At 31.0% G+C, this 12,584-nt stretch overlaps 1 long non-coding RNA gene across 1 annotated transcript; it reads left to right on the plus strand.

Annotated features, from left to right (window-relative positions):
* Nucleotides 1-9,520: 9,520 nt before the first annotated feature.
* On the plus strand, nucleotides 9,521-11,043 carry LOC140182546 (uncharacterized). The gene is made up of 4 exons (XR_011878339.1): nucleotides 9,521-9,920; nucleotides 10,280-10,452; nucleotides 10,536-10,671; nucleotides 10,804-11,043. It is a non-coding gene; the product is annotated as an uncharacterized lncRNA (long non-coding RNA).
* The last annotated feature ends 1,541 nt before the right edge of the window (nucleotides 11,044-12,584 follow it).

The following is a 12,584-nucleotide window of genomic DNA, read 5'->3' on the forward strand; positions in this document are numbered from 1 at the left end:
TAATTCACAAGAGAACTCTTAAGATCTACTTAGAGTTTTTAACCTTCCACCTAAACTTCTCCTCAAATCTTTCCTTAGGAAATCATCTCAATGAAAAAGCATTCAAACATATAAGAGTTCTGACCTTTATCAATACATCAACCTAGTTACTACACCCATGATATAATTAACTCAAAACCGAAAAGCATTTCTTTAACCAATGTGTGGATGAATATCGTAGTGATTGTTATGCTTAGGAGTTCGATATACAATTCAGGCTTTGTTATTATTTTTTTTTAGGTATTGTTTCAATTACCGAAAAATAGAATTATCAATTAGCGAATGTTTTTTGGTTCTTGTTTTTACCTTAGACTAGTTCTAAGTACTATAAATAGGGATTAGTCTATCATGTAGAGTTTACATACACTTGAAATTAATAATAGTTCAGTTTTAGATTGTTTACTTTCTTATTTGTCAAACTTCTTTCTCTGTTTTACTTTGTTCTTTGAGTTACTGTACAAAATTCATTTTCCTTTCATGGTATCAAGAATTAGGGCTTCCATGGTCCATGGTTTCCAGTTCTGTAAATTCAAATTCTTCTCTTTCATCCTCTTTATCTTCAGCTTCGAATTTTACTCCTAGATTAATCATCCAATTAGTAACAAGCTCAATGAAAACAATCACAAAACCTGGCAAGAACATGCTCTGACAGCGATTTATGGTCAAGATCTTGAAGATCATCTTTATGCTAATCAGATTTCATCTTAATATGCTAACAGATGATAATCGTGTTGGTGGTAAAATCTTAATTACGTACAAAAGATGGAGACAAGAGGATTATTACATCATTTCTTGGCTGCTGGCTTCGATGGATGAATCTTTCAAAAACAAAATGGTTAGATCCAAGTTTGCCCATGAGATTTGGACCAAAATTAAAGATTATTGTGCCAAATCCACCAAGTATAAGGTTAAACAGTTGAAATTACAGTTAAAGCTCACTAAAAAGTAAGGTATGAGTGCTGCTGATTATGTCACTAATATAAAAAAAAAATTGTAGACTCGTTGGCATCCTTGGGGAATCCGATTTCCACTTATGAGCATATTGATGCCTTGCGTGAGAGATTTGACTGAAGATTACCAAAATCTTATAACTACTGTATCTACAAATTCTGAATTGTATTCTCTTAAAGAAGTGGAAACTCCAATTCTTTCACATGATGATATGTTGGAAAAGTCTAGAAAGTCAGGTTCCAACTTACTACAAGCACATATTGCTCAAGCAAATACTACAAGAAAAACGTCGAGTACGTCAGAATTATTGTCAAAAAAGTTATCCGAAGGTACAATGTTTACGGTGAGATTTTGCATCGGTATTTATCCGACGGAATAAACTTCACAGGTGACAAATTATCGTCGGATTTATGCGTCTGACGGTAATTTGTATCGGATTTAGTGACATAATATGGTTATCAAGAAAATAAAATATGTTGAATGTTACCAATGGAAATTTTTTGACAGTAACGTTGGTGCCATAGCATACGGTTTCGCGCCATCTTACCAATGGATTAATCCGACAGTAATGCCGATGAAAATATCTTTTTAATCTTTTTTGAAAAATTGGCTGGGTTGTTACCGTTGGTATATTCTGACGGTAATTTTTTTATTTTTTTAATAATCTTTTTCCGTCAATCTATAATGTACCCTGATAATTAATAATTAAAACAGTGTTTTAAACCTAATGTGAAAAATCAAATATACAAATTAAAAATACGGAATTATGTTAATTGAAATATCTGAAATAATGCTAATTATATTATATTTTTTTTATCAAAGTTTGGTATAGAAATACATATGATAGAACTATATTTATATTAACCCTATTTAGACTCATCATTTTCTTCCGAGGTAGTTTTTTGTTCATCAAACTTGTCTTCCTCTTCTTCGTCACTATCGACCCCGTCTTCTTCTTGAAGATTGTCATATTTTGGTGGTAGTGCGTTGTCATCTATTCCAATGTTGATGATGTCATCATTCATAACAGCCGATCTTAGGGTGATCAAATCACCGGTATCAACCACCATTTTCGAAGAAGTTGGGTCATCAATCTAGTAAGGTTCTTGATCCTCTGTCCAATCATCACACTCGATGCGACCTCTTGGCTTAGTCTTAACCACAACCACTCAACTAGAATTGCATGAATTCGGATAAGGCAAATAGTATATCTGTCGTGCATTTTGAGGTAGAATAAAAGAATTGTAGTGCCTATATTTCCTGGTTATATTAACTTAGTGATATCATAGTCCTTGTGCTTTCCTGTTCCTTGTCGCGAACTTGGATCGTACCATTCACATTTAAACATGCACACCTTGTACGTAGTGCGACAGAAATACTCTAATTAAATTATGTTGTGCAATACACCAAACCAATCAAAATCACCACCGCCTGAATTCTCACGAACCCAAATTTCAGTGTTATCTGTTTTCTTTCCAATCGACCACTGTAAAAAATGAAACCGATATCCATTAACATTGTATATCAGGTAGCTAGTGCCCTTTATTCATTGAGTTCCAACTAAGTGCAACTAGTTTCCAGTCTATTGTGTCAATTAGATGCACATTGACGTATTCTCTGAACTAATGTAAAAAATTGTTACTATGCCACGTAATATGAGGAGTTGAACTCATCGATGCATACAATAATTTTAGCCTAGAAATTAAGGGCAAGTAGTACATCCGTTTTATTGGAACTCTCTTTAACTGACGTTTACCACTCTATTATCTCTTGACTTGGAACCTCGGTGATCTACAAAATCTGCATTTCGTTAGGTCTGCATCCCTCTTGTAATACAACATACAACCATTCAAATAACAATTAATTTTCACTGAATTTAGACCAAATTTTAAAACTAACTTCTTTGCTTCGTAGTGGTTTTGGGGGATGCCAGTGGTCCCGACAGGTACCAGTTTGTTGCAAAGTTTGACTCCGACTTAATACTCATCATTCTAACACATGCAAATAACTTCGAATGAACACACCCATCGAACAAAAGTTTCATAGAAGATTCTAACAGATGATAAAATCGCTTTGTCTCTGGTTAGGCTCTTGTTCAGCCTCTTCCAATTCTGTAACACCTGTTGCATCAAACACCATCTCGTTGTATCTTTCTTAGTTACCCTCCCAATTTATTTCTTCCATGTTTAGTTCTCTCACCACCGGAACCCTCGTTGATTGATCATCGAGCCTATTCAAATTCGAGGTAGACCGGTTAATTTCTTGCTCATTCATTTCTTCGTGTTCCGTCCATATCCAATACCCATCCTTGAACATATTACGGTAGAGGTGAAGCGTTATGTCCGCAGGTCCTAACCACTTAGTCAGCCGACACTTTTGACACAGACACCTATATACCCCTTCAGACCTAAACGGTTCTATGTTGAAGACATGCACAACAAATGCTTCAACCCCCTCAAAGAATTTAGGTTTTAAACCCTCCTCCAGTCCACCGTTATCCCTATCATACATCTATAGACAATGACTTGGAATCATATTGCAACATACCCTAGAATTCAACTAACAACACAACTTATTAAATTTTTTAAAAAATTCGGTAGAGTGTATCCTATAATTAGAATTTCTTGCCAAATATAATTATCATTTTTTGACAAACCAAACAAACAATTTAAATGATAATTCGACAGAACTTCTCCTTAATTCAAAGATATCCATCAAATAAATATAACATTTTTTACAGAGAAAACAGTTGTAGGCATAAATTATAACATACACGCAATCAATAAACATCAAATCATAATTGTTCTAGTGTGCAACCCCTTATAACTCCACAATTTTCCAGCAAACAATAGTTTCGAGAAGGCGCCACCACGCGAACTCTTCCCACTTTCGTCCTAAAACTCTATCCTAGGAAAAATAAGTTCAACATAAAATTTAAACAATTCATTATATTCAGAGATAGAAAACCAATTTAGAATATTACTGCACAAACAATAGAAAACAAACTCCAACTGATCTTAGAGAAAATAGCACCGTCCTAATAAAAAGGAAAATGTATTAAATTCACAAGTTAAAACTAATTAAAAAATTAATTTAAAAGATTAAGTAAAACTAATTATTCCAATTAATTAAAATCTAATTATAATTTCACCGAACTAACAAAAGGCATAACAAAAATAGGCGACATAAGTTTAATGCAATTAAAAGAAACTCATTCACTAAACTCAACTAAACTCAGATAAGTAATGGAGCAGGTATGTACATTAAAAATATTAACAATTCTTATTTGTATGCTTTCGATTCAAAAGATATTTTATGCTTCAATCTTTAATTCATGCTCCTCAAATTACAAAGAATTTGATTAGTGTGTCCATATTTGCTAAAAATAATGCTGTATTTTTTTAGTTGTATGATTATTTTTGTCTTGTGAAGTGCAAATACATCAAGAAGATCCTATTGCAAGGTTTTAATAATGGAGGTCTTTATCAATTTTACAATATTATTGTTCCAAGATTAAGTTATAATGCTAAGAAATAAATATTGTTTTGGTCCCTAATGTTGAGGGTCAAAATCGAAACCGTCCCAATATAATTTTTTATTTAGAATCATCCTTAACATTTTTCGTATTAAAATCGTCTTTTTTAATAAAATTTTTAATTTTATTCCTAAACTACCCCTACTTTAATAAAAAAATTATAAAATTTAAAAAATAAAATAAAAGAAAAGAACGCGTTGGAGGGGGGAAGGAAAATGGTAGACGAAGGGGGGAGGAGAGGGGAGGGGAGGGAAAGGGAAACGGGGAAAGGAAGAGGGGGAAGGGGAAGGGGGAGAGGGGACAGCGCCATCGAAGTTTGGAGTTACCGTTGCCGAAAGAAAGAAGAAAGGAGAGAGGGGCTGTGACGGGGGAGAAGAGAAGAGGGAAAGGAGATGCGCCGGCGCTGCCAGGGCTTACCGCCGCCGTCGCGTCGTCATCGGGAGACCACGCTGCTGAGCCATTGCCGCCGATTCGCCCACGAGTTGCCGTCGAGAAAGCGTCGGTGGTTCTGCTTCGGCTTCTGCATCTGCTTCTTCTTCTAAATCTGCTTTTTCTTCTGCTTCGGCTTCTGCATCTGCTTCTTCTTCTGCATCTGCTTCTTCTTCTTGCTTCGGCTTTTACTCCTTGCTTTGGCCTCTGCTTTCTACTTTTGCTTGAGCTTCTACTTGAGTTTCTGCTTCTACTTTTTTTACTTATGTGACTGCTTCTACTTCTACTTTTAATTTTAATTTTGATTTGTTGTTTTCTGATTTTATTGTTGTTGTGTGTTGATTTAGTTGTTGAAATTGTTGAATTTGTATTGATTTGTTGATTTGTTCAATTTCCGATTCCTTGATTTGTTGAATTTGTGTTAATTACATTGATGTTGTTATTCTTGGTGGTGAAGGTGCTAGTGGTGGTGGTGGTGGAGGTAAAGGTGCTAGTGGTAATAGAGGATATTTTTGTTCAGAAAAAAGTTAAAAGGGCGATTTTAATATGAAAAAAAAAAACGTTAAGAATGATTCTAAATAAAAAATTATGTTGGGGACAATTTTGATTCTGACCTTCACCATTAAAAACCAAAACCATACTTATCCCTAATACTAATAAGCATATAATCGTATACGTTACTTTTTCTAATTTTCAATTATGGCGGTAAGAAAGTAAAGGATGTAAAAGTGAACTATTATTAATCTCAAGTTGTATATAAACTCTACATGATAGATTAATCCCTATTTATAGTACTTAGAGTTAGTCTAAGGTGAAAACAGGAACCAAGAAACATTCAGTAATTGATAGTTCGATTTTTCAGTAATTGAAACAATATTTCCTTTACAATTGATATATTGAGATGTTTGGGGTCTAAGTCCTATGAGTTCACACCTTGGTTATAGATATTATCTGATTTTCATTGATGTATATTCTAGATATACACGCTTATTCTTATTATAATGCCTTTCTTCAATACAAAGCTTACATTGAAAATTTGACTGACTATACTATTAAATGCTTGCAAACTGATAATGAAAAGGAATGTCTCCAATATTTTTATTTTCTTTTTATAGCAAAATGGCATTGACCATAGGTTTGCATGCCCCTATATTCTTGAACAGAATGACAGGGCAAGGCAGAGCGCAAGCATCCCATCTTACTGAGATGGCTTTAGCTGCTATGCCTATCAAATTATTAAATGTATAAAACTTGATCATCACGCTACAATTTTTTTTTTTTTTGGACTTGATCACGCTACAATTAAATTGCTTATATTTCATATGTAATCAATCACTTAGTATGTAATTGTAAACATACTTTTATAACTATAAATTAGGATAAAAAATTTTCATAGTTTTTTTTAAATATAATTTAGATTTAACTAACTTGTATTTTAAAAATACATTTTAATGTTTTTAAAATATAATAATAAATTTTTTTAATGTTTTTAATGTATTCAACACATTAAAAACGTGTAATTATTTTTATAAAATATATTTTTTTATGGTATGCTTAATCTATGTTCTTTAGAGCATAAATTAGAAAAACCCTTATGATTCATATATTTGACGTGGGTAGTATTATTTGTATGTGTTTTATTTTTTAATAGATATTTGACTAACTAATTTAAATAATGATGTGTATATATTTTATTTGTAAATTATATTAATTAAAATTAATAAACAATAAAAAAAAGTTATAAATTTGATTTATTAGAATTATTGACAATTAATAGAATTTTAATTGTTAAATACAAATTTTTGTATAATTTTAAAAAAGATATTTTTTTTAAAAATATTCTGAGAAAAAAAAGGTATGCATACTTCACCAAAACTTGTCATGTCGGTATTTTTAGCGCCAGAATATTACATGTTGTTAGATAATATAATTATGCATGATTTTTATAAAAAATGCTAGGTGTCCAAGTCTTTTGAATAACCAAGTTTAACAAAGTTGTTAAAAATAAAAACTATTTCGCTCCCGCCACTTTTTCTCTTTTTTAACTTCTTCTTGATATTGTTGTTGTTTAATTTATTCTTCTCTTTGTTTCCCTCTTCATCCTTCTTTATCATCATCATTGTCCTCTTTGTCGTCTTCGTATTATTCGTCTCTTATAAATATTCAGAAAGCTAAAGCACAAAATTTTTAATGTACAATACATAAGTTATGATGCAGCAAAATTTTGTATGCTATACTTTGAAAATTTATGTATTATGTGCAAAAATTTATATACTATACCAATGAAATACGTGTAATATACAAAATACTGATGTATATATCACAGCAAGTTACAAACATAAAAAATTAAGAAATCCAAAAAGTGGTTTCTTAGTTCTTTAGTTAGTTAAATTCTATTAAAGTTGTAGTTAGTTTCTTGACTCAATCTTAGATAAACTTGTATATATACAAGTGTCTTTTAGTTGTAGGTGATACAATAGTTTATTTTCATAACTCAATTTCATAAAGTTTTCTTCTATTATAATTTTTTTCTACATCTAGTGTCTCCAATCCAAATGTACTATTACTCATTCATGTAACACATAAATTTTGGTATATAATACAAAATTTTTAAAGGATTATCTAACTAAAACATTGACTCACCCAACTAACAAAATACATTTGCAGCGAAAATTGTGTGCTATGTATAAAAATTTGTGTCCTATATACAAAAATATTTATACTATATCGATAAGTTTGTATTATTTACAAAATTTTGTGTGTTATACTTCAAAAATTTGTATGTTATATCAATAAATTTTTGTGTTTTTCAACAAAAATTTGTGTCCTACAAAGAATACTAAAATAAAGAATAGTGATATATACACGCATTTTTTCTCGCTGGGTTTTACATCAACTTAATTGGATTTAGTTACAAAAAAATTTGTACACATCACATTACACATATTGATAATATACAATATTTTTTAAATGATAGTTTTATTTTATATTAGTACTTTTTAATGTTAATTTTATGTAATTGATTAAAAAAATTATGCATTCATAATTGCACATAGAATTAGGGGTAACAACGGGACGGATAGAAACGGATTTTTGCTCTATCTGACATCGCTCCGCCCTACAATAATCTGTATAGAATTCATTTCGCTCTTACTCATCACAGGTAGTAAAAAGTTAAACTCTAGATCGCTCTCGCGGATACCTGTCCCGCCTTATAATTATTAAAATTCAATAAATAAAATTAAATTTTAAAATTTATATAACCATCATCACATACATAGCATAAATTAAAGTCAAAATTTAATTATGATATAATATTATTAATCATTTTACTAATTATTTTACATATATTACCTATATTATATATTAAAGTTATATATATATATATATATATATATATATAGGGGCGGGTAGAGATGAATATTAACTAAATCCGGTCCTATCTCACTCCACCCAAAAACTCGCTCCGATAAAAAAACTTTTTCGGTGCAGGACGGGTTATTACCTGCTTCGAATGGGTAGAAATGGGGTGAATACCCGTAAATTCAAGTGGTGTTGCCTATATGGAATTAAGTACCAAGATACTTTCTAAAATATTATTAATATAAATCTTATTAAATGTCTATTATTTCTATTAAACGTCAAAATTCTGATTTACTAAAATATTATCTATTTTTTGCTGAAATATGATTCACCGAAATTTAATGAATATTTATTATTTCTATTAATTATTAAAGGTATAAAACTTGACGATTTACGCTATAATTAAATTACTTATATTTTGGAGAAAGTATGGAGAGTCAATAAATTTAGTGCATAATATATACAATAAAAATAAAAATAGAATTAATTATAAATATTTTTATAATTTTTTAAAAAATATAATTTCAAGAAATATCTGAAGTTTGATAAAAAAAATTTAACCAAAATAACAAATTTTAGCTAGTCCAAATCAATGATGAAATTCAAAATAATTATGATTCGTATATTTGATGTACGTATTATTATTTGTAAGATTTTTTTATGAATATTTGACTAATTAATTTAAACAATAAAATTTATATATTTTATTTGTAAAGTATATTAATTAAGGTTGATATATAATAAAAAAAGTAATTAGATTTATTATAATGATTAATAATGAGTAGATTTTAGTCATTAAATATTAATTTTTGTATAATTAAAAAAAATATTTTTTTTTAAAATATTCAAAAAAAAGAAAGATATGTATATTAATACTAGAATATGTAACATTAGTATTTTCAGTACAGAATATTATTTAGGTGAGTTCTACCCAATCCTCTCTATTTCAACATATAAATTATCTCTCGTGACGTGGCATGTTTTAATTGGATGCTTAGTTTTAGTTTGAGTTAATTTAACTCAATAAGAATTAATATCTTAACTAAAGTAGGGTAATTTTATAATTAAATATTTTTATAAGAAGGATAAATATATAATTTTTATAAATATTAAAAAATAAAATTATATTTTTATCATTGTGTAGAAACTCAATTCACCCCACTCCCATTTCTCTGAAATTGAAAGAAAAAATCAACTCAACTCTGTACAATGGAAAGCTGTTTCCATTTCCAATAAAGATAATTTTGCTGGAGAAAAAAACGGAGAAGACTGTGAGCGCCTACGAACTTGTAGAGCACCCAGACCACTCCATTTGTTTTGGTGATATTGTGTTTGCGGCTCAAATGATAGTAGCTGTCTCACGGCTTGCTCAGACTCAAAATCAATCATCCCCATTCAGAGTTCAGAGCTTGAGCTTTACTCACGATGATAACACCAAGAAGGCGGGCTTTACTCACTAGTGCCCCCCAGTCCCCAACCTTTGTTCTCACCGTCGAAGAAGCCGTACGCTCGCCGTGTTCTCACCCTCAAGCAGCCGACTCGCTTTCGCCCTTCCCTCAACTCCCTTTTTCTAGCAAAACAGTTCTGGAACTGCCCTCCTGAGGTTTGTTTTAGATAACTTATTTTTCATGAATTTGATTTGCCTGAATTATGATACAGCTCTGAATTTATTTGTTATTGATTTGATATTGTTTGGAAATTTTGTTATTGATTTGATATTGTTCTGAAAATTTTCATGATTTTTTGTTTTTTCAATCTGATATAGTTCTAAAATCTGAGATAGTGAGTCAGAGAAATTCTTACCTATACCGAGAGCAAATCTCTCTCATGCTCTAAGCCAATCTGTTAACCATAACTCACAGAGCCGTCAGCCAATGCTAACCTTGTATTAGTTAGATAGTTTCAAGGGTTGGTTTCATGTTAAACTGATTCATGAAATACTTACTTAATTTCTTGTGTAAGATAATGGCAAGTCAGTGACTGACTTGAAGGCGGAGGCTTCTCTTGAAGATGGGAACCAAGTTCATTGTGTAGATGAGTTCCCTGATAATCCTTTCCTGTGATGTGTTGGGAATGTTACTGGTTTCGAAGATGGTAACATGGAGGTGAATTGGGCTAATGGTTTCACAACCAAGGTATGTCCTACAATTATCTGTATTCATATGCTTTAGTTTAATGAGTAAGTTAGCAAATTATTATTTATTTATTTTCTCAACAGGTTGCACCTTATGAAGTATTTCGAATTGAAAAACATGAAGGTTCATCTGTTATCTCCATTCCTCATGAAACTAATGTTGACAAGTTACCTCGAGATGATTGAACACAGAAGTCTACCCTCTCACAAGAAGGGAAAGGTGTGTAATATGCATTTCCTTGAATATTAGTAGCTGTTGTTGACTGAATTATTTAGGTGACACTAAGACACAGTTCTCATCATTTTCCACTATGATTCTTGATTTGCCACACATTTTTTTTTCTTCATTTAGTGATTCAGGCAACAGATGCTAATTTCAACAGGCAGAAAGTTGGAGAGAATTTTGAATGTTTTAAACTATTAGTCTATGCATTCCACCTCCTCGGATTGAGGTTTGGTGTCTGACATTTTGATGTGATGATAATGTCTTTTTTTTTACGTGCTTTGGTATTTAATTTCCTCAATTTAATTAAGTGTAAAGCACTAGGAACAGGAATGTTTTCTATTTATTTCTTGAAAAAAATTGTTTTAAGACTTGGTTGTCATAGATATTAGTGGTGCTGAACTTGGCCAATATTATGTTGATTTGAATATTATAAATTCTAATTCTAATGAAAGAAAAATAAGTAAACAATGTTTGGAGCAATGTTACAGGATCAACACGATTTATTGTTTTTATCCAACAATTAGTCAATAATATTTAAAAATGTGCCTAAAGAGTAAAGACTGAAGTATAATACTCATATTCTGCTTAACAAGTATACTGAGCCAGAGCCTCAATGATGCTACCAAAGAATTTGGAACCTAAAGACAATTTTTCATAACCATTTGTTAAAATACCAAGATAATTATGGATTAGATCACTTAAAATATCAAGCAACATTCTAATTGTTTTAATATGAAAGCCAAAAGAACTATATAATCCGAAATGAAATAAATATACTATTACCGGTCTGATGAGTATGAAGTAAACCCAACTACAATAGAATAGGGGAAAGGGCAAAATGATGTCATGCAATGGGAGTGTAAATTTGCAAAATTAAACAATCCTATAATCAACTCCAGCCTTGTGCATACAAGTCATTAGCCAAAAATAAACTCTTAAATGAAACCTTGATTTGTAACAGATTCGTTTTTGCCCTGTCAGATTGAGATAACAGGTTAAGATTAATTAAATCATTATTCAGCTAGGTGTTAACTTTGACGCATAATTCCTAGGAACCGTATCAAATATTGACAAAGGTGCTTTTTTTTTCTGTGCATCGGAGCTAGGGAGCAGACAAAATCCATCAGATAACTAGGTTATTGAAATACCTACTTATCATAATTCTTTTGTTCAAATTAGGGCAGTTAAAGAAGAAGTGTTTGGATCACTCAAGCAACATATAGTACGAGAAAGCCCAAACTAAAGGAATACTTATGCTAATGACATTCTGAAGAATTAAAATCCAGAATGAAAATTTACAGTTGAAACTCTACAATAAAGGTTCTGATTCCTACTTGATGTTGTGGTAGAGGCGGTCTCTTTTCCAACATTTCATAATGTATAACAAAGTTATCTTGCAAGGATTTTTTTCATTAGAGGCCTAAAATAGGATCAGGGATAAAAGGAAAACAATAAACGTCGGACCATGAGATATCATTTTAAGAACACTACGAATACTATTATGTATAAAGCTAACCTTGCGAACAGTTTCAAATGTGTTTGGATCGAAACAGTGATAAGATCCTCTCTCGTATGTGTTCATTCTAACAAGCGGCTCCATGTTGGGAACTCTTATAAACCAGAAATGATTGTCTTTGTGATAATACCATCCTCTATTGTGCCTGAAAGCAACAATCACCTACCTTGTTAGAAATTATTAATCAGAGGAAAATAATTTAGATTTTAAGTCAGGAGTTCCTGCCAATATAAGTTTTGCTGTAGGAATACTTAAAATCCGTGACTGATAAACAAAGAAAGGTTACCAAGTATTGACTGATTTAACCATTAAATGCTCCCAAATTGTAACAATCCCAACATAATTTGGAAATAAGCCCTAACCGCAGAAAAAAAATATAAATAACAAAAAA

This window comes from Arachis hypogaea, chromosome 3 (genome assembly GCF_003086295.3).
Source record: "Arachis hypogaea cultivar Tifrunner chromosome 3, arahy.Tifrunner.gnm2.J5K5, whole genome shotgun sequence".
Classification (NCBI taxonomy): domain Eukaryota; kingdom Viridiplantae; phylum Streptophyta; class Magnoliopsida; order Fabales; family Fabaceae; genus Arachis; species Arachis hypogaea.